General features: G+C 40.7%; 1 protein-coding gene across 1 annotated transcript in view; it reads left to right on the forward strand.

Moving 5' to 3' along the window:
• The window catches only part of LOC126249647 (uncharacterized), a 275,730-nt gene that overhangs the window by 250,816 nt on the left and 1,164 nt on the right, over window positions 1–23,750 (forward strand). The window lies entirely within an intron of this gene.

Below are 23,750 nucleotides of genomic sequence, written 5' to 3' on the forward strand. Positions count from 1 at the left end.
CGCAGGAAACCGGTTTGTTCTTACTCTGGAATATATTCATACTTCATCATTTGATCTAATCAAAAAGATGTGATTGATTTTCAAACAGTGCAGTGCGTTGTACGAAATATGATTGTTGATGATTGGTTGTGCAGTGTTTGGTTTTCTTTCTTTTATTATAACTGATAATGGGAGAGGAAGGGAGCTCTGTATATACGCGTAGCTTTTTCTCTTGAATAGCACTAGGGGCTACTGATTTGCTGATACACTGATGATGATTATATCCTCCACCACCAAGATTCCAACCGTTCACTTCTTGGTCTAACGCCACTACAGTATCGATCGTTATCTCTTAACCACCGTAGAGAGTTATAATTTTTATGCCGTTCACTGTTTGCTAAGGTAAAACATCGTTTGAATAGTACCTAACTTCCAGTTTTTTTAATATCGATACTCTTTGCTTAAAAATAATCAACAGATTATAAGTGAAAGTGAATCCGTTTCGCAGAGTGTAGAGAAAGTACGAGGGTGAGTCAAATGAAAACCTTAAATTTGTAATAACAAATCGAAATTTCGCGCCGTTATCCTGTAAGTTGGTAAGCGTGTTACAAACAGCGTGCAGAATGGCCTGTAGGTGGCAGCATAGTGCAGATGCACACATACTGTCGCAGTATCAGTATGAAGATGGCCGCCCCACTTGCGACTTGCACCAGGGAAGAACAGCGTTCTGTTATTCGGTTTTTGCGTAGTGAAGGTGTGAAATCTATTGAAATTCATCGACGAATGAAGGTTCAGTACGGTGATGCATGTTTGTCACAGCAGCATGTCTACGAATGTAGTAGGAAGTTCGCAAATGGTGTGACTTCAGTGGAAGATGCTCCTCGTCCAGGTCAGGCAAAACGAGTTGTGACTCCACAGAACATTGCAGCAGTTGAAGCCATAGTGAAGGAAAACAGCCGAATGACACTGAACGACACTGCAGCATGTTTACCGATAAGTCATGGGTCAGCACACCACATTGTGCATGAAGTGCTTCAGTTTCACAAAGTGTCTGCAAGATGGGTGCCACGGCAGCTGACTCCTGAAATGAAAGAACGACGTATTGATGCTAGTGAAGAGCTTCGTGGGCGCTTTGAACGAGAAGGTGATGGCTTCCTTGCAAAAATCGTTACTGGGGACGAAACCTGGGTTCACTTCCACCAACCTGCATATGAATGTCTTCCTCATCCACCATACTCACCAGACCTTGCCTCAAGTGATTTCCATATGTTTGGACCACTCAAAGACGCAATGTGAGGAAAGAAGTTCCGTTCTGATCAAGAGGTACGCCACGCCGTGCATGAGTGGTTGCGCGGACTACCAAAGGAATTTTTTTCTAAACGAATTTATGCACTTTGTAAGCCCTGGAGGACTTGCATTGAGCGTGGGGGAGATTATGTCGAAAAGTGACACATGTTTGTACCACTTATGCTCAATAAATAATATTTAAAAAAATATTTAAGGTTTTCCTTTGACTCACCCTCGTAGTAACCGTTGAGGTGCGTTTACATCAGTGCGACTTTCCGTACGCAATAGGCGCATGCCGCCATTGCACGAATAGGCGAGGAGCAGTCACTCATGCCTCTAAATTGTGTGCACGGGGCGCAGGAGCCTCCCCATACCAGACGGGGTGACACGTGCTTCCACTTGAGTGTAGAGCAAGCAAAGCCCCTCGGGGCCCAGTCACAAGGCGCACAGGTGTGGACGCACCTTTAGAATACTCCTTGGCTACTAAGCAAGTATCGTAATATTTTACCTTAATGTGAGGATAAACGTGAACAATGTGAAAATACTGAACATGCCACTATCACTTGTCTACATTGAACCATGATGTTGGAAAAGTGACACACAAACAACTTATCGAAATACAGTATGCTTAAAATGGCTTTAGTAATAAGAACTGCAATTACAGACATTGAAATGATATCCGATTTGTCGGACTCACTAACAAGCTGCCGCTTTGAACCTAAACTAGGCCTCAGTCAGTGCTACAAATCATTTCATCACAACTAAGGTTTCATTCTTGGAGATGTGCGCCTTCTTTGCAACATTGAAGAACAGCGGCTTCTAACAGATTGTTTTATGTATATAATAATTGCGCTGTATAATTATTACAGTTAAGTTACTATATTATAGTTTTTTTGAGGGTATCTTATTGTCAGCTAGGAAACATACTGATCAGCCAGAACATTATGACCACCGACCTACTATTGATATAAACCCGTCCAGGCGATAGTAACGTCACCTGGTGAGGAATGACTGCCAGTCAGATACACACACAGTATATCAGTGGACGTGATGACCGTGTGTACAACTGGGAACCGTGCAATCTATCTAAGTTTGACCGAGGGCAGATTTTGATGGCCCGGGGGCTCGGAACGAGCATTTCTGAACTTGTCGGGTGTTCGGGGAGTGCCGTGATAAGTGTCTTCAAAACGTGGCGAACTCAAGGTGAAACCACATCCAGACGTCTCGGGGTTGGCGGCCACATGTCGTCACAGATGTCGGACGTCACAGGCTGGGCAGCTATTACGTGTAGCTCTCCAGGCAAAGCCAATTACAACCTATATTTAGATTTTGAATATCTCTCTTAGGAATTGTTATGCCTGAATAAAGCTCAAGAACGAACTGAGGAATCTTATGACTCCAGATGTTCTATTGCTCTGATGCAGCGGATCTAGCGAGAGAACTCATAATCACCACAATAACAAGCGGTGTCGCACACTTTCAAAACAGCGGTACATCGGACATGATGCAGGATAAGATTCTCTTGGATATCTTATTAACCATTCAAGCATATTTTGCCGTTAAAGGATACTGAATGGATATGAAATTAATCAAAATACACTACTTATTAACATTAGAATTCGTGCAGTGGTTCTTAAAATCTTTTTATAGCAGGCGACAAGTTTCGTTTGAGGTCAGAACTGTTCTGCTCTAAGAAATACATACTTCGGTCCTCATCTCATCAAACGCTGTCGAAGGAATGCTGTAGTTGGCACATCTGCAGTAATGGTCCAACCTTTTTTCCCCCAGTGCTCGAGGTTGAGTTCTGTCATGCAGTTATGTCAGTATGCATCTCATTAAAAGCTGTCGAAGGAATGCTGTAGTTGGCACATCTGCAGTAATGGTCCATAGCCTTTTTTTCCCCCAGTGCTCGAAGTTGAGTTCTGTCATGCAATTATGTCAGTATCGCTCGATTTCACACTGGGTGATGTAGTACTGAGTTAAACTCTCATCAAGTTTTCTTCAGCCTACGAATTATACACATGTTTCTTAGAAGACTGGGTGCAGATTCACTATAAAATAAACCATAGCCTCAGATGGCCACCATACGGACGACCTCAACATCTGTAGCTTGATCATGCAGGATATGTGGTATAGTGTTCTCTCAATCTACATTTACCGCTGCCAGACACCAACAGACACGGTTCGCCATGGTAGCCGCTCTCGGTCTAAGATAATAGTCGTGCATGTCACGCGTCTTACTTTCACGTGTTCTGTAACTGCCATTTACATTTTCATTTCCCAGTTCTGAAATTTGCACCAGTAGTAAAGTATCTTCTGTGTCAGCTTCTACAGGTCGCACAGCAGTCTCTCACGTATATGCTGGAAACTGAAGAATGACAGTTGTAGATTCTTTTGTGTTCATACGCTGCACTGAGTCCTCTTCTTTTGTTAAACTGTACAGATTTATAAATGTGAAAATATGAAACAAACCAGGCGATGCAATATTTACTATATGTTTCTTCTGTCGTAACTGTAAGAGAGTAGGAATGTATGTCGACTACTGACAGAATTTTCCAATATCTGCTTCCACCATATGAAACGTAGCAGGCGCAACAGCTCTCGAAGCTCTTCCGCGAACAATAACGTATTTTGAGCTCTGTTCCGAGAAGCCATCAAAGGTGACTCCGCTCGTGGTATGTCAATAACGGAGGTAGAGGTTCCGCCTCGCAATACGATTATTTCCAGTCAATGTCACTTCCCGCTGATCCCTTTCCACGTGTAACACAAAAGAACGGCACATGCCGATATTATACAGGCACTAACGGAACAAGGGAGAAGTAATAAATTTCCATGCAGTCATAAAAATATAAAAAGATTCACTTTGACAAGTAAATATATCCACTTTTTGCTTGAGTGATAATCGGCTGAATAGCTCCACGATTATTATAATGGTCCTAGTGTTACTTTAAAATCCGTCTTGATTGCAAATTTTTTTTTTTTTTTTATTATTCATATGACCGGTTTCGGTTCATTCAGAACCATCTTCAGATCTGATATTTTAGTTACAGGAGTAACCCGTCCAAATCCAGCAACTTTCACATGCTACGTGTGAAAGTTGCTGGATTTGGACGGGTTACTCCTGTAACTAAAATATCAGATCTGAAGATGGTTCTGAATGAACCGAAACCGGTCATATGAATAATAAAAAAAAAAAAATTGCAATCAAGACGGATTTTAAAGTAACATTATAAAATCACTGATTGCTGTTATCCCATAAGACATTATGTCTGTGTTTGCAAAATAATGGTCCTAGATTATGACAAAATTCTAGACTGATTAGCGATTTAGAAAATCACTAATACGCTGTTATCACTTACGATGGTGTGCTTTGGAAACGATAAAAATTCATATGTATTGCATGGGGAAGTTAAAACGCTGTATTTGTGCATCATACACAAGTAAATATTTTTGCAACTATACAATTTCTTACTATTTTCCACTATACAAGATGAAACAATGAGGATCCAAATTTTGAGCCGCCTTACAATACGAATTTTTAATTTGTAGTTTTCCATACAACTGTTCAGTTTACGATAGCAAAATTTATGGGAGGAAGTTGCTTCGGGGAGTAATATAATACGTCAACGGTAATCTAAAATGCATTCACTAATGTACTGTCAATCTTGCTGTACAACACGCAACAGGAATCAACGAATATAAAAGTGTCCGTGACATATGCGTCTGATTATTGTATCCACGGAAGGTGCAGGACGATTTACGCTACCGTTCGATTCAAGGTAAGAAGATGGTCTGACGGTACGCTGAAATTGGGCTACCAGTTCGTATAACAGACAAAACCCGAATAATAAGATTTCGTTCGTGTAGCTTCGGAAGCATAGTACTAAAAGTTATCTACAGGCATGAATGAACCTATATGATTAATCAGTTTTTATTGGGCAGTCAGGCAGAGACATAGCAACTACACGTGAAATATATTTGCAGTTGCGAATATGGACAACCATCAGCTGTATAATGGATTGACGACAATGAAAATTTGTGTCGGGCAATGACTCGAACCCGAATTTCCCGTTCTTTTTTTTGTGATCTCATTTTGTTCGTTTTAGTTCTTTCTATTTGTTCGGGGCGGACGTCCCATGGCGCTTGTTCAAATTCATCGTTGAGTGATTAACTCAGTTTTTTCTTATTACAGAGGGCATCTAATCATCTGACCGAACGCGCTGACCTACCGTGCCGGCATATCATTCGGCTATCCGAGCACGACTCACGGCCAGACCCAAACTTCCATATGTCGTGAAACGTGTGTCTACATCATGTACTCGTATATGTATTACGTATATTCCCGTAGAGGGGAGACATTTTACTTAAATTCGCTTGCCCGGTGTCGGCGGAAATACACGATATTGCAGAGCCTCTGTTATTCCGACTTACGTCTAATGTTCCTTCGGACATACATGCATGTCCGAAGGAACTTTGCATCGCAATTGGGAATAACATAGGCACTGCATAACGTACATAGCAAATAGGTTGGCTGAACATAATTGCAACTGGAGGTTGCAGAATTATGGATCCACATTTGCTGACCATATACTGAATGACAGCCACAGCTACGAGGCACAGTCCCGTGGTTATCACTTACCAAACAAAGGCCAAAAACCCCACCTGTTTGAGACATGGAAATCAACAAACATAAAGCCTACAGTTCTCATTTAATCTTATGTGATCAGTCACAGCTTAATATTTCCCCTTTTACAAATTTCACATTATCCTCTCGGTTGTCCATTAATTGCCACATTGTCTCTAATTTCCCACTCCTCCATTTTCTTGTAATTTTTTCTTTTTGTTTTATTGTGATTGCCTAAATTATCCATGCATTCTCTTGTTAAAGCTGTTAATTCTTTTTTTTAGTTCGTTTCAGTACCACTTTCCATGTGTAATACCTATTGAAGTGGTGTTGTTAAGTACTAATTTTACTTTTTGTTTTTTAACGTAAGCTGTTATCTGGACACTGTTTTGAGTGTTTAGTGTTAATGTTTTTCCTGTTTTCTCCCTTAATATTTACTTATTTTCCAACTTTTTACATTACAGCATCCTCAAACGTGATATGTACTTTGTATTTGTGCCTTAGTCTAGATGGGTAATATATTTTCCTATGTTGGTAGCAAACATCGTAACTTCTTTGGCGATGTCACTTAAAGTCTAATGAAAGCCTTCTAAACAGAAAATCGCTTAACATAAAAAAAACAATCCTGTGAAATATATGCAATGTAATTCTTTTCATTTATTAACTGAAATATAATCAGGAAAGTATGCTTTCACATTTCATGTGGAAGACCTTGAATTTCGAACAAAGGGAAAGAAAATTAGGCTCAACTTCACGTCGACGAGAAGATCGTCAGAGGTTGAACTAAAGGACGAATAGGACTAGTATCCGTCTCAGTGGATCTATGAAGACCACGGAAAAAATAAATTAGGATAGCCGGACAGGGATTTGGAACCCATTGCTCCCGGATAGGGGTCTAGAATATTAGGTAGGCTACAGCACCAAATCGTTCGCTGTTATTTATTTAATTTGATTCGACCGTGTGTGTTTGCCATTCACAACCATGTTATTTTTCTGCTCTATCCGATCGAGAATGCTACTAACTCAGATTTAGTGTCATATACTTAGTGACTGTGTTCTGTTATTCTCTCTAGCCCTTTTTTAAAATACGTAACACTGGAAACATTATCGAAGATTCTAAAACAAATCGATTTTTTATGTTGTAGTGAAATGTGGTACGTAATAGTTTTCAGGGAAAATACTTTTATACAGGAAATATAGTGTTTAGCATGAGATTGTACTCCTTCAGAGTACATTAACAAACATTACTGAACAAGTTCGAATGAAACATTACTTAGAAGCCCATAATACCGGAAAATTTTTCATGCAGTTGCTATAGGGAAGTGGTGGGTGCATGAAGCTAACCGGCGGAGAATGTCGAATCCTTAAGCAAACTCAAGAAAACAACCGCCCGACACCCTTCTCAACTAGCATAGACAGCTACTTTTGCAGCCGAGATGAGACAGCATTTCATATTTATAGCCGTGTTTCTTCCCATATGCCAATGATGCGATCAAATTCTTTGCGCACTGGTTAATAAAACTGTCACATTCGAAATTAACTGCCAGATTGTCTCGGTGAATACTCGACAGACAAACGATTGGCTAATCGATAACACTTCCTTAATCACATCAAAATAATTTGCGCACAGTTCTCAAGCTGTGACAGGCCCCAGTTTTTTCCACTCTTTTCATGAGTTCCTCCAATATATTTAGAGGCTAATGCTGTAATGTACAGCTTGTCTACGGCATCGCAAATCGTTTTTCTATAATGTGGCGAAGTAGGTATCGTTCAGATGGTATCACGGAACCTGGGAAGAAATAATATTACACCAAAAATAGTAATGCAGAAAACTCTATCACTGCTCAGTTGGTCAAATGAATGGCATAGTACAAAGTGTGACACTCAGGCAAGCGTGCATGTGTTCTGTGGATGCCTGGCGTACTTTATTTACTTGAATATGAGGTCAGCGCATGAACATTAATTAACACAGGTGACTATGAAAATATTTTGACAACAGAAGACACAGCTGGCAATCGGCCTTTCTAGTGTCATCATTATGAGTTTTCTGTTGTTAAAGGAGCACTGCAATGTAATTAGAAAAAAATCTAGTTTATTTTCTATACTGACACTATCAGAGAAAGACATGTTGAACGTTTACGAGATGTAGGGGAGTATATTGTACCATGGTAAACTTTTCAGGCTTCCGCCTCCAGATAGTAGATTGAAATTTGAAAGCACTGGGATCGAGAAAGTCATGTCAGTACTGTACTTGAAAGTCTATTTTTCTGTTGTTATTCTCCTACACACAAAAGACCACTAAGAGAAATCAAATGAAACAGAAGTCTTGTCAAAAACCAGATAAGAGTTAAATACAGTTTGAAATAGAATCTACTGAAAAGTAACACGAATTTTCCTTCTCAAGACAGGTAAATCCGTTATGGCATTAAAAAAACTCAGTTCATTTGCAAGTACCACACGTTCCGTGGTATAAGAGCTTTTTCTGAATCGAGATATAAGATGGTGCAAGACCGAGAAATTATGGCGTCCACATGTTATATACATAGTTCTAAAATGTATAGCATTTTACTCATATTGTTTTCTGAACGAGAATAATTAATAATATATTCCAAATAGCATTAATATACACTGTGCAACAAAATTGAAGGGCTTGTTTTTGAAAACCCATCACTTTCTCCTTTTGCGATGCAGAGGTTCGAAATTTGCGTCGAAGATGTCTACAAGATGGCCCAAAAGCGTGGCGCCCTGTAATGTCGCCATCGGACTCGGCGGCGCTTGAAACAGAAAGGTGTCGAACAAAGGTTAGAACTCAGAAGTCCATGTGAACCATAATTTGGTTTAATGGAGTCACATTGGCACCAAATTTCACTAAAAATCGGACCAAAGTGTCACATCATGGGAAGATTGTCACAAACTCCTCTTACCAACATCTCATCCCTTCTTTTCACGCTACTGTGCCTACCGTTGCAATTACGCTGTTTTTTTTTTTTAATGGCTGACCGAAGAAAACATTTCGGACACACGACTGCTCAGTATAGACACGTAAAACCCTCACGATGTGTCATGAAGGGCGTAAATGAAACAATGCCTTCTCTTGGGGTGTCCATTTTCACACATTTCACCGTTTGCAGGGTGATGTACTACAGGACAGAGCTCTTTACAACCCTTGAGACTGTTGACACCTCCTGGACCATTCAACATATTTCTAAGGACGTCATGGGGCTGGAACACAAATGAACGTGGTCTCAAACATTTGGAGTGCAACGCCACCACAGTTTTCCTCTGATATCCAGTGTGGAACCATTACGGACTTTCAAACGCCTTGACGGAATCTGAAAGTGATTTGAAGCAAAGTGTGTTTTTGATTCTTTCTTCCTCCTGTTTTGTACTCTACTGTGACGTGTGGACGAGGGAATGCGATATTGAATAAAATGGAAAATAGTCTTTTTAAGACCCCAGTTAGGCAACACCCTCGATGTTTGTTGTTTAATAATATTTCTGCGCAGTGACACCCGTCAACCGAGGCCTAACCGTTAGAAGGATAGTCAACCCTTTTGAAAGCCGTCTGATTTCACACGCAGTCAGCATTCGCTAGTGTCCAGAGTGTTGCTGTCCCTCTAGCCGGTAGGTATCGGCAGACGGGTTTAGTTTTTGCTGAATTGTTTTGAACTATCTCTAATAGCTCCACCCTACATAAAAGATAAAAGAAAAATTCGGTCGCACAACACTTCAAAGGGGTAGGATCACATTCACTCCTTGATGTCATTAGAGAAGAGCTGAATCGTCTAGGGGTGTCAACAGCGTCAAATGTTACCAGCAATCTGTTGGATACTGTACAGGAAAAAGTCGCTTCGACCACAAAATTTGTGAATATGAACGCCCCAGGGGCAGGGGTGCTTTCATACACCCACTTTTTCGTGTGTGTTCTTAGCAGCACCGCCTCTGAAATGTATTCCATGGACACCCGTACGAAAATAGCATGATTTAAACGCTGGGAGTCGCGGTCCTCACCCCTGTCGCAGAGGTGTAAAGAGAAGGGTGGAAAGTGGGTAAGGGGAGATGCGACGACCATCCCTGTCTCTATCGGAGGAAATGACGGAGTTTATAAAAATGTGGACCTTTACTTTCGTGGATCAGTGTGTTATACAGCACTTAAATATGTAGAACGCAAAATATTTACAAATACTGCGTAAAATTCAGCGTCATATCTAACAACAACAAAATCTGAGAAAATGGCGGAAACAGCTTATGGCGGTCTGCAGTGTGAATCCCTTCGCGTGATTCTAAAATCAGATTATAGAATGAAGTACCTACCAGAAATCGAGTGTTCCAATGAACAGTATCCTCTAAGCACAACACTCACCCAATTAAAACTTAGGCTGCGTTACATATCAGTTTGTCCAAATAGCCACAAGTTATATTCACCATGCTTGGGGAAGGATGGAAAAAATCTATTTAATTTTATCGAATCATAGTGAAATTCTTTCCCGAAAGTTGAATGCTGTGATAATAGCGAAATTTGGTCATACACCACATTGGTAATGTATGTCGTATTAGTGTATTTGATCAATCTTTTGGCTACATCTGTGGAACAAGTTATTTAAAATCACTTTTTAAATATTTTCTGTCGGGTATTTGCATAAGTCTCTGATGACGATCTTCATAACCAGGTAAATTAAAGGTCCGCTGCATACTACTGGACGCCCCTTTCTCCTCAGTTTCGAAGCAGCAGCTTCCGTGATCCAAAGTATTCATTAATGTGTATTTTTCAGACTGTTGTTGATTTATCCTCTTTTGCTCTAGAATTGTGCATATGTTTTCAGTTTACATGGGCTTACGTTTTTCCAAGTTGTCACTTAAACTTAGAGGAGGAAATGGGAGAGCGGTATGTATCTCGGAACGAAATGGACTGTTATTTGAGACTTCAAATTCCGACCTTTTGGTGAAACGATGACGACGAGTAACTGGCGAACAAGCTCTCAGATAGCTGCACTGGATGTAAAGCTCCAAGCAATCCCAAGAAATACAAAGTTGGCTACTTCATTAACCGTTAAATTGTAGGCGGCACTCTGTCCGCGGTTCTCCTACATGTAGTTCGATAAGGGTACTCCATATCTTCGCCCTAGACATGAGGCCACACAGTCATTGATATTTGCTTAATGTATCGTTAAATATTGATAGATCCAGTTACTTGCTTCCTTTACATCACAACGATGCAATTAAATTGTAGCTGTTGCATCAGAGTGTAGCTGCTTCGCCACCGTGATAGAAGCACTGTGTCCACGTTAATCACTCAGTGCCACGTAATGAATATTCACTCGCTGCGCATTTGCAGCTTACCAGTGACTGGCAATGACGCTCATTAGACTGTGACACAAGCAAACACACTATATAATTTTGAGAAAACATAATCAACAACCTACGTTGTGAAGTTGTAACCCACCACAGAATGGAATTTTTGGACGTAGGACAAGAAAAACCTGAATGTGAAAACACGTGAGACAGTAGACCTCATAGATCTTTCATGTATGCGCTGATGCGTTTCCATATCACAGTAAACAGGAATAGAGCTACCGTATTCGTCTAAATCAGAATAAAACAGAAAGTGCACTATTGTTGCAATTCTGAAGTTTCAATTGTACCTCTTTGCCACGCTTCATATCGCCTTACAACAAGTACAAAAAACGACAGATCGTGCGTCCCACTGATTCAGACGAGATTCAGCTTATCGCTCTGGTGAAGGGGACAGGAGAGAGACACGATGTTATTGTGTGCATGACACATGTCGGAATTAACCAAGGGGTGGAATGAATTCATTAACATGGACAAAGGTTTGCTATCCAGAGAATAATCAGCGGGAAGTATATGCGTGTAGTAAAGTGGTTTTCACCTTGTTTGGTTGGTATATAGGATCCCTCTGCTGTTTATGTATGATGAGTACAATTCGATGCACTATGAATGCGAACCGTGAGAAGATTTGTGTAGGTGCACCCGTGACTCTCTCTCTCTCTCTCTCTCTCTCTCTCTCTCTCTCTCTCTCACACACACACACACACCAACTATTGTAAATAGGCACTCGTATGCAAAACTTAAGGGGAAAAGTATCTTTCCAGAAGCTCCTCCACGTGCGCTGTTCAATGCGGTCGCACATTGTCATCCATAAAAATGAAGTGAAATTCAAACACACCCCTAAATAGACGCACGAGGGGAAGGAGTAAAGTATGAAAATAACATTGACTGCAGAGTGTACCGTGTTCAAAGATTTGGAGATCAGAACACACATGCAACGTTATGCCTTCCCATACCACAACACCTGGACCACCAAAACGATCACACTGTGTGCATTACGTCACGACCGTTATCTCTCTGCCGTGCTTCCTTGCTGTCTCCTGTTGTCACACCAGACTGGTCGACGAGTGACTCAATAAAAGCTTTCGATTCGCTTAGAGGTTTTACGTAGAATCAGAATTTCCTTTGGTTCACAGCAAGGTCATTCGCTAAGGTATGACGGTGGAAGTTGAATGTATCGATCGAGATATAGCAACGGTGACCTACCAAGTATAGCATTTGTTGAACAAACACATAAAGTTTGTATTTTGCATGCGTATGAGAAATAACGTCAGCTTAATATTTTGAGAAACATAGGATCACAGATACTAGCAATGATATCGAGTCACCACAGCTATCAAGCAACGTCATATCTCAGATCAACTTTAGACTGTATACAAAATACAATTTTATAACTTGTCCTACAGGTCACCGAAATAAATTTTAGTATAATTGAAACTGCATCCTACAACAATGGCTGTCATCCATCAAAAGTTGAAACATGGCACCCCAGGATAAAAACAAAAAAGGTAAACGCAGGAAATAAGAAACCTCACATCATTCATTCATAGATAGAAGCCAAGCCAATAGATGCTATGAACCCGCACACAGACCCCTCGTAACGAAGTAACTGACATGTTTAAGAAGAATATACTTAAACAAATATAAAACATTTCAATAATTCCTCGAGTGAATTAGGAACATGTAGGCTTAGGTATGATTAATGCCTGAAGTTCTATATCGATCAGACAGGTGAAAGCCTTGAGAGGAAATATAGAAAACCTTTTCCATGTTTTAAGACTTCAAAACATATAGAAATCCAGATGATTAAAATATCCAGTCAGAAATTCTGTGAATAACGTGAAGACCTTACACATAACCTAAAAGTGGACCACCTGTTAGAAGGCATAGAGATCCACACATTAGCACATGCACACATACACACACACACACACACACACACACACAAATACACACACACACACAGACTTGCTTGACCATATCCACAATGAGCAGGGCCAGTTTTCTGATATTTGTTTTCTTAAATGAAAACTTCCACATGGTTCTCTTCATACTGCAAATAAATATTTAATAATTACTTGTGAAGTGCTGTTGACAATACTCTTCACATAACTATTGCGTATTTACATAATCTCTTAAAACGCACTATGTTCTGTGCTATTTGAAAACAAATTTTAACTGAGGCATAAATATGTTTATACTTTAAAATGCCCTATTTTTACACTGAATCATACCCTTTAGGTGGAATTTAGCAGTGATACACACGTCCATTTCTTGACATGCCACATATTTGTACTGCAATAATGTATCTCGTCATTTTTGAAGCTCAGATGCAAAGGAATTACTTTGTTCTTATTTTCACTCAATGAAAGTCAGTAGGAAATACGTGGTGTGTTTCGACCCTTTGTATTTTTCCCCAAAAATCTGTGGTAAAAATGTAGGCTATATGAAAATAATTTGTTTTTTGATTTTTGACCTCAGTAAAATGTTTTGGAAATGCAGTACACTAAACTATATTTTGAGTGGCCACTGCCATGTGTTATACGTTACAATTATTTTGGATTATTACCTTATCTGTGCTACCCAAACATCATTGCTGCACCAGTAAAGATAAAACATCAAAATTTAGACAGTGAAAGGTTCTAGTCTTATATACACATTATTCCGTGTAGCTTTTGTGTTCTTCATTACATTTTAATTGTCATTCTGTATATTTATCCGAAAATTTATCGTTCCACTTGTTGGACAACTGTTTAAAATCTCACCTGATAAAACATCACTTCTAAATATACAATATATAAGTTGATATATGCGTCACCAATATAGGACTGTTTTCTTTATACTACTCAAAATGATTTTTTTCCAGTTACCTGAATGGGAAACAGTCTGAAATAGGCTAGTCCTACTCAATACGATTAACATATAGTACATTAAACAATAAATATGAAACATTATAAAGTTGGAATTTTTTATTAATACAGAGGCTTGTACCAAGTATGAAGGTCGTTAAAATTAAGTGCAGTAACGGAACTGAGCTTAGAAGAAGTATCTGATCAGAAACGAAAATTGCAATTTGGTTTTAGGTATGATGTACGGCATAAATAAACGTATAAGACAGCCATATGATCAGTGCTGCCCTCTAATAGCATACGAGTGTATATAAAAGTGTATGCAATATGTACGTGAAGTCAACACTGTATCAAATAAACTAAGTGCACATAAATGTATATTATATAAAACAAATACAAGATGTAATAATGTCTTAGTTAAAGGAGTTTTTATTTTGCGTATTACCCTTGCTGCATTCAAACTAAATGTAATAATCACGGATACAAAGCATTTTAAAGTTGACTGAAATCAGGCGTAAACCCGAAACGTGTCTTGGCATATATAAAGGGTGCAGTAATTTAATAGTTAACAACTTTATGGGGAACAAACAGACTCACAGGCTGCTGATGCTGTATTCGCACGCCAATATACAGGAATAATTTCTAGTGTGGACGACCCTCCTCCTTCAACGTCATGATAAATGACTAATGTTCTCTAATCTAATACAGTAATGGTGAACATTTGTACATCTAAGTGCCATTTTTTAAACAAATGTTTAATACAGTCGTGGTATGCCACCAAACTAGTCTTAGAACTATGTTTTGATACTGCATGTTAGTCCTTCTTCTTCTTATTTTTTTGCATATTTTTACATATGATAGTACATGAACGCATGCATTTTATAAGATCTGGTAGTGCATAGAACTTTGGGCTCTGCTAACTGACGACAAAAAAAAACCAAGTACTTCTATGTTAATACTGTTAACAGACAAATTATACAGAAAATATAAAAATAATTTTAGTGTCTCTAAATGAAAGAAAAGTTAATGTGATATCTACTGTTGAAAACTCCATGCTAAATAATTTATATTAGGTGCATACTTTTTAACATTGAGAGGCATGCAAGCCGAAATCGAGTCATCTGACAAACGGCGTCTGGGCCTATCTTTAATTTTATTCATTTCAGAACATGACGGAGTGACACAGGTACATGAAAATATTATCAAGATAGCAAACGCCATCTTCTTTAGACAGATATATGTGTTTGGAATTGAATTGCATGTTCCCATAACTTTAATGCAGGCATGTCGCAGCTTGTGAAATTTTTGTTGGTATTGCCTGATTCTTTTTTTAATTCGTTTACTTCCAATACTTTTCTTGTTTCGTTATATATGACGGTAGTATCTGTTCCCGAAAGAACACATACCGTGGATGACCATGCAGCTTTGCTAGAAATGAAATGATAATTAAATAGACACCCTAGCTGCAAACAGGCGTTGATATACTTCACTGGAGACATGTTGAAAATGTGTGCCCCGACCGTGACTCGAACCCGGGATCTCCTGCTTACATGGCAGACGCTCTATCCATCTGAGCAACCGAGGGCACAGAGGATAATGCGTCTGCAGGGACTTATCCCTTGCACGCTCCCCGTCAGATCCACATTCCCAACATGTCCACACCACTACATTCATAGTGCGCCTAATAGATGTTTGCCCATCATACTCATTACTCGTGGCAGATTAATCTACCAAGTCCCGTACGAGTTCGGGCATAGCGTGTACGTTCACACAAGAAGGTCAATGGCCGGGAAGCCATATTTTAACTATATATGACGGTAGTATCTGTTCCCGAAAGAACACATACCGTGGATGACCATGCAGCTTTGCTAGAAATGAAATGATAATTAAATAGACACCCTAGCTGCAAACAGACGTTGATATACTTCACTGGGGACATGTTGAAAATGTGTGCCCCGACCGGGACTCGAACCCGGGATCTCCTGCTTACATGGCAGACGCTCCATCCATCTAAGCCACCGAGGGCACAGAGGATAATGCGTCTGCACGGACTTATCCCTTGCACGCTCCCCGTCAGATTCACATTCCCAACATGTCCACACCACTACATTCGTAGTGCGCCTAATAGATGTTTGCCCATCATACTCATTACTCGTGGCAGATTAATCTACCAAGTCCCGTACGAGTTCGGGCATAGCGTGTACGTTCACACAAGAAGGTCAATGGCCGGGAAGCCATATTTTAACTATGTATGACGGTAGTATCTGTTCCCGAAAGAACACATACCGTGGATGACCATGCAGATTTGCTAGAATAATACAAGATTAAAAATGGGACTAACTTCGTGCGATTGCAGCATACAACGTATACGCGCAACAAACAAATACAGACAGGTGAACACTGTTTAGCTGCGAAAATTTGGCAGTACGGTGCTTGTCGGTAGATGTCGAAAGTCGTTGTTGTTGGAACAGCTGCCATCCTATGCGATCTAATAGTAGATGACAATGTATTATTACTAATGCATTTGAGTAAACCTCTACTCACAGTGAGCATGAGCGATAATCTGTCTAAAACATTTATGTCGTCTTGGCGTCGATAGCCCGTTCACGTTGAACTTTGGTGCTATGGCGTCAGATGCAGACGAACAAATGAACTATTTCTATTAGAAAGGCGTACCTAAATTCTTCATTTAATGCTCTGTCCAAATTATCTGGTAGTGTGCCACTAATGGCACGCATGCCATTAGTTTACCATCCCTGCTCTAGAATGCTATAAAACTTCACCTCTTATCACGATTTCTTTGAATCTGTTCGAAAATAAATAAGACCAGAAACGTCTAAGTGTTACTGCTCACGTTCTAATTAAGGAAATGTGTAACATTCAGGTTGTTACCGATTTAGGTTACCCCCCGTAACTATGACTCACCAGGAAATATGATCAAGTGTTATAGACAACTTTTACTTGATTTCAGTTTTACAAGATGACATTAGTTTTCTTGGCATTTCCCGTTAGAGATACACTAAATGAAGAATTCCTGAAGTAGTTTTATGGTATATATGCATAGCTGTAATATTTCATTGTACCTGCTCGATTATAAACGTGGTAGCATAGCTCTCGCTCCCAAGTGTCACATACATGCTAGAATTGGTCTGTTTGCAATCCTTTTTTGAATGTGGCAGTTAAACTGCCCTTAAAACAGCATCCGATACGCTTTGTGTTTCAACATGCTTATTTTTTTCCGATTTTTGACGATTTAAAGAATGATCAAGCTCTATGCAGGTTTTCTAATGTATTGAGTAGCTACGTTATTTATCAGTCACTTGTTCCCTTTCTTAGTACTTTCTTTCCAAGTTTTGGGCTTAGTAGAATTTTTTATTTCTGTTGTATTATTCTAAATTTCTTTCGAGTATTATTTTCGTTTTGTATAGATTCCTATATGAATATTACTCCTTACTGAAAGCGAATATAAGTTCCTAGAAGCTATAGTACAACAACGGACTCTCTCATACTAATTTCCTTACGTTTCTAGTTCTTCTCTCGTAAACTTCTAGAACTCTTCCCGGATGTCGTGTGTGATATGACTCGATGAACAGGTCCATCAGATTCAACAGTCTTTCTTAAGAGAAAGTGATATTTGTTTATACATGCAAATAATTTGCAGGCGTATAGTCAGCCAGTTTAATATTACTTTCAATGCATATGAAATTTAATCCCCATTTTCTCGTCTTGATTGATGGCGAGACTACAAGTTATTTTGATGTCAGAATAGGAACTTGCTCAATGAAAACAGCCTTTGCGGTAATTGGAGTGGACGGGTAGGGCAGCGCAGGCGGTCGGCATACCGTGTGAGAAAGTGGACGGCGCAGTCGAAGCAGGTACTCACAAGTGTGTCACCAGGCATTTGCACGCCGCTCGCTCGTCCTGCGTCTGCGTGAAGGACTGCAGCAAACTCTGCTGCGCTTATTCGGTGACACCACTCACACGACGGACTGGAATTCATTCTCGGCACATAGGGCGAGCTCAAAATTGTGATTAAAATACATATTTGTTCTTCCACGAGGACGAGCTTATTACCTCAGTGGTTAAGAAACATTTGGTTTTTGCCAATAGCAGTATGAAATGCCAAACACAGTTATCAAAGGTTGCATTTTGTGTGGTTGTAATAATTCCCTTCAAGTAAGGGCAGCTATACTAGGCTTAAGAAATAAAGCGCTTCACATTATCTTTTTAACAAATAAAAGAACTAGAGCAGTCAACCTTGTTACAGTGCCTCGTTGTCAACTTAGTCTCATCCTTAAAACCTGAAACTGAGCGACATCTGGACAGTAGCTCTGCAGAATAGCTAGATAGTTTTATCTTTGGCAAGATGACAATCGATAGTTAAGTTTTATCTCTGACAAGAATTATCTCTGCTTATCACATATTACTTTTACCACGCCCCCTTTCCTATAGTATTATGTTGCTCTCGGAAATCCGACCCGTCAGTCGGCAAGACTCAGCGGAGGAGCGCCTCCGAGGATGTCCAGCGCAATCCTGGACGAAACGTCAGGAACAGAAGAGTTTCTTGGACCACGACCTCACATCCTGAAAGGTTGACCGGCAGCAATAAACACTCTGTTTGGAATAGTCATCAGCATCAGTTGATTTTGATTTTTGTTACTATTTTCATTAAAATATTACCTGGCATTTTGAATAGCAACCGTCAAATATTTTTTCTTTCATTTTACGGTATAGCGTACTCTTTTGCTATGTCAAAACTGAGAGGATAAACGGGCATACAAGTGCGCTGTAACAGCCTCCTCACATATTTTAGTGCACAATTTGCTATATTATGAATGCACACGATTAATATCATGCCAAATGACCCTCGGCAGAAACCATAGAAATGTTATAAAATAGGTTCGTAGGCACTTTCGGCCCTCATCCTGTACCGACTGTGTGCGACCACCGTATTCACTAACGTTAGTACCGACAGAACGTAAGAAACTAACAGTTTTTCGCACCATCTCACTAAGGAAAATGTTTTTCTTCTCACTTGTATACACTTTCAAATCATATTTCCCATGTAGGTTAGGCCGCTTAACTTACTGAATTCCAATTTAATAATTCAAACACTGTGAAATACTCCAAGCGGAGTGAGACACTGTTGGTCACAACGGACTCCCAGTCTGGATTAAAAGTGTTTGAATCCCCGCCCGCCAGTTCAGAGATAGTTTGGTGAAATATTCAGAGAACATTATTTTCTGTAGCCTCATTTATGCCATTCATTAGATGCAATAGTCATTCTCTGTGCCACTCGTTGTCTGCTGCATTCTCTCTTACTTGTGATTTCTCTTTGAACTTCAGCCAGTCTGTCTTTCGCATATTCCATCTTCGTGGTACTGCCAGTTGTATTTCCCCTGCGGGTGTACATAAATTAATTAAGATACATATGTGTTCCAGGTCTAAGTTTACACAGTTACTTCTCATCAGTCTTGGTGGGCAAGGCGTGCTTGTTACTGCAACTGATAGTGTCTCTACAGCTCTTCGTACTGTTGTAGTAGACCCGTAGTTTAATGTGGTCATAGTTTATTCTGTTAAAAATTCTACGTTGTCTACCTCTAAACTATCATTATTCCTGCAATCCCACACTGAACGCTGTGCACTTAAATTGCCTAATAGTAATGAAGAGTTTCTCATTTGATACCATAATTTCTCCAAGAGACTTTTCACAAATTTTACTGTGGGATGTTGGTACGTTTTTAGTGTATCTAACTCTGTTCCTTTATATTTTGCTGAAAGTGCCACAGCCTTGACAATGAAAATTCCTGAGGCCTTGTTCAGTGGAAGTATATTCAACGCGATGGTTTACAAGTGTTTCTGATCTACCTGTCTTCGTCGTTGAGGAAGTTCTACATTACATAGCAATCTGAATCGGCAAAAGTGTCTGTATGCTTCTGCCACGTTACACAGTAGCGCACAGTGAAACTTATTTTAAAGAACTAAACTGTATCAATATCTTCTCCTCGGAATTTATATCTCAAGCATTCCATTGTAATATGTTACTGACCACCGTTGTTTGAGCATTGTATCATATATAGTATGTTATAGTTTAAAACGCATATCCTACTAGAAGCCAATGTCGTAGTCCTCTGAGGGTTGTCTGGTGATAAAAAGTAACATTATAATGGCATTTTTGACTGGGAAACTTCGCAAGGTAAGTTCAACCGCCTAATCCTAAAGGATTTTCAATCCTCATGGAGGATGGGAGTTGTTCAAAAATGGTTCAAATGGCTGTGAGCACTATGGGACTTAACATCTGAGGTCATCAGTCCCCTAGAACCTAGAACTACTTAAACCTAACTAACCTAATGACATCACACACATCCATGCCCAAGGCAGGACTCGGACCTGCGACCGTAGTGGTCGCGCGGTTCCAGACTGAAGCGCCTAGATGGAAGTTGAGTCTTGTATAAACCTACTGAGGGTATATGACTGTAATAGATGTGTGTATAGTGTGATGTTTGGGTTGTATGACGACGAGGGAAGGAACCGTGTGAAGCCAGGTAGCGACACAAAACGCACTCATCTCAAGTACCAACAATGGAACCGCCGAGAATAACGTCCCCACACGACGGGCGTGTCACCATCAACGCCGTTACATGCTCTCACAGCACGAGACGATGCAGAGAAGTTTGAAATTTAATCCAGGACACAGGGGCAAAGTGTGGTGATGATGAACATTACGTCAGCACCTCTTCTGCCTCTTCTGCGTTTGAGATGCCATCAGGATTCGCAACGGCTACCGCAGAGTCGAGCGCTACCGCACTCACGTACATTAGCGATCTGAAATACGATGTTGGGTCGTGCCCTGTAAGTTCTTTCAAAATCATTGCCGCTATACCATATATTCACTCACATTCAGAAAGAAACAGAACGCCTTGACCGACTAGACATAGGATGTTCATATTCACAGGAGATGTACATTGGTATTCTGCAGAAGTGATTAGCATTTGAACCATGTCGGCACCCGGGTTCAATGTCAACATCAGTATCGCGGCGCTACACAACCTAAGGGTAAAATGTGCCTGCGGCTCTCGTTGTCGCCATAAACTGAAAGTAATGGATCAGTGTGACTTGAGCAGACATGCAAGATGCCTCACATACGTATGCGCGAACAGTATCGTCAAATCAGTGAGTATGAAAGAGGGCTTATTATTGGCATGATAGAATGTGATGCATCCATCCGTGGGCCGGCCGGTGTGGCCGTGCGGTTCTCGCGCGTCAGTCTGGAACCGCGTGACCGCTACGGTCGCAGGTTCGAATCCTGCCTCGGGCATGGATGTGTGTGATGTCCTTAGGTTAGTTAGGTTTAAGTAGTTCTAAGTTCTAGGGGACTGATGACCACAGAAGTTGAGTCCCATAGTGCTCAGAGCCATTTGAACCATTTGAACCATCCATCCGTGAAGTTGCTGCCCGTATCGGACAAAGTGTTTCGGCAGTCCATGGTTCACGGAAGGTTGTAGAACACGATGAGATGGGTCAGGTCCCACCAACCAGACCCCCCCCCCCCCTCCCCTCTCCCCTGAAGATTGACACTTTAAAGGTCTGCGGCCTTCTTGGTTCTGGTGCAATAATGGAACATTGTAACACATCGTACACTATTAGGGGTGTTGGTCCATCGCCGTTTATTACGGCGTGCGCGTCGTCCACGTCTCCGCCTACCTTTGAAGAATGTGCAGAAACATGCTAGACGCCAGTGGTGTATGGAACGATATCACTGGAAAGTGATGGTCGCATTTTGGTTCGCAGCAGAAAGGGGGAGTGACATCACAGTGACTGCATTCGCACAAGACACACAGCGGCAACTCAATGCCGTGTGGTGTGGTCACAACCACAAACCACGGTTGATGCCTGTTCAGGGCATTGTGACCAGTGTGGCCTAAGTTCAAAAATGGTTCAAATGGCTCTGAGCACTATGGGACTCAACTGCTGAGGTCATTAGTCCCCTAGAACTTAGAACTAGTTAAACCTAACTAACCTAAGGACATCACACACATCCATGCCCGAGGCAGGATTCGAACCTGCGACCGTAGCGGTCTCGCGGTTCCAGACTGCAGCGCCAGAACCGCGCGGCCACTCGGCCGGCTGGCCTAAGTGAGTGGCGTCCTTCTACCTGCAGCCATTCCCTTTCTGCGCAAGACCCCAGACGCCATTTTTCAGCCAGTCAATGCAGGACCTCATGTTGCCGCACGAACTCGTGCCTTCTTGGTGTCACAGGGTGTCAGCCTTTTGCCCTTACCCGCTATATCACCATATTTGCCGCCAATCGAAAATTTGTTTGATATGGTGCAACGACGGGTGCAGCGCTGCGACCAGATGCCAACCACCACAGATGAACTTTGGAACTAGGTGGATGCAATATTGATGGCTATACCACAGGACGCCATTCGCACCTTATACGAGTCGATGCCATCAGACATGGATCAAGTTATCAGAACCTACTAGGCAACATGAGACACACTGAACAGAGGTGACTGAAATACTAATCATTTTTTCAGAACATACTAATGTACATGTCCTGTGAATATGAGTCTCCTATCTGTAGCCGTTCAAGGTGTTCTGTTTTTTTTTTTTCTGAACATGAGTATAGTTAGGTATTTATTGGAACTTCGTGTTTGTGAGTGATGACACGTTAGTGGATTCAGACTGCGGCTAACTCCGCTGAATGTCTTGCTTGATTATTTGAGATTGATTGAGCTGCCGTGATTTGGTAGTTGTCCTGTGATATGCTTTGTTATATTTCTTGTCTGATGTGTACTCACTGGACTGAATTTTTGTGACTTAATTTCATGTTTGGTTACTGTGCTGCTGTTACCGATTCTGTCAGCGTACGCTAGCGTCGGTTGTTGTAGAAACTCTTCGTCTTTCGTTTAACACAGTGGGTGAGCTACAGACACGATTGCTAACCCCTTATTCTCATTTAAATTCTTGATTTCCGGTATGTCACTCTGTTGTAAATCATCCCGCGCGTCGCTTCTTTTTGCGTTAAAAATGCCAGTGCGTAGCTGACTCATCTCTGTGCGCCTAGTTGGTCTTGCGTAGAACCTTTGGATGAACTCTGCATTATTACACACTGTATATGTATAGTACGGAGCTATAAGAAGTGGGAAGAGTAGTAGAATTTAATGGCCAATTGGCAACGAAATTATTGACTGTAGGAAATCGACCTAATGCACTTCAAGGGAACAATTTCACTATTTATGATTTAGGGAAACTACAGAATATCTAAATCTCGAAGGCTGTATGGGATTTCAACTGCTGTCGTCATGAATGCGATTTCAGAGTCTTACCATTGTGTCATTTCAGCAGTATCACCTGACGTATGATATTTCTGCGAGAGACATTCCTCCCTAAACAGCTACACTAACTAGTAAAATTTGTTTCTTTACAATAATGGTACAAACCGTCGGCTCGTAGCATTCATATTTTGTGTTAAATTTTGGTAAATCGTCTTACTTTCGCAACGTGCATTGGATATTCCATTAAGGCTATTATTTTATCTCGTAACAGCGCAACATATGTATTGCATTTCTAGAGTTTTCCCCGTGATATGGGTATTTCATGAGATTTCAGGATTTCAGGGGGATGATGTGCACCTGATCCTATCTTATAAATCAGTG

Source organism: Schistocerca nitens, chromosome 3 (assembly GCF_023898315.1).
Source record: "Schistocerca nitens isolate TAMUIC-IGC-003100 chromosome 3, iqSchNite1.1, whole genome shotgun sequence".
NCBI lineage: Eukaryota > Metazoa > Arthropoda > Insecta > Orthoptera > Acrididae > Schistocerca > Schistocerca nitens.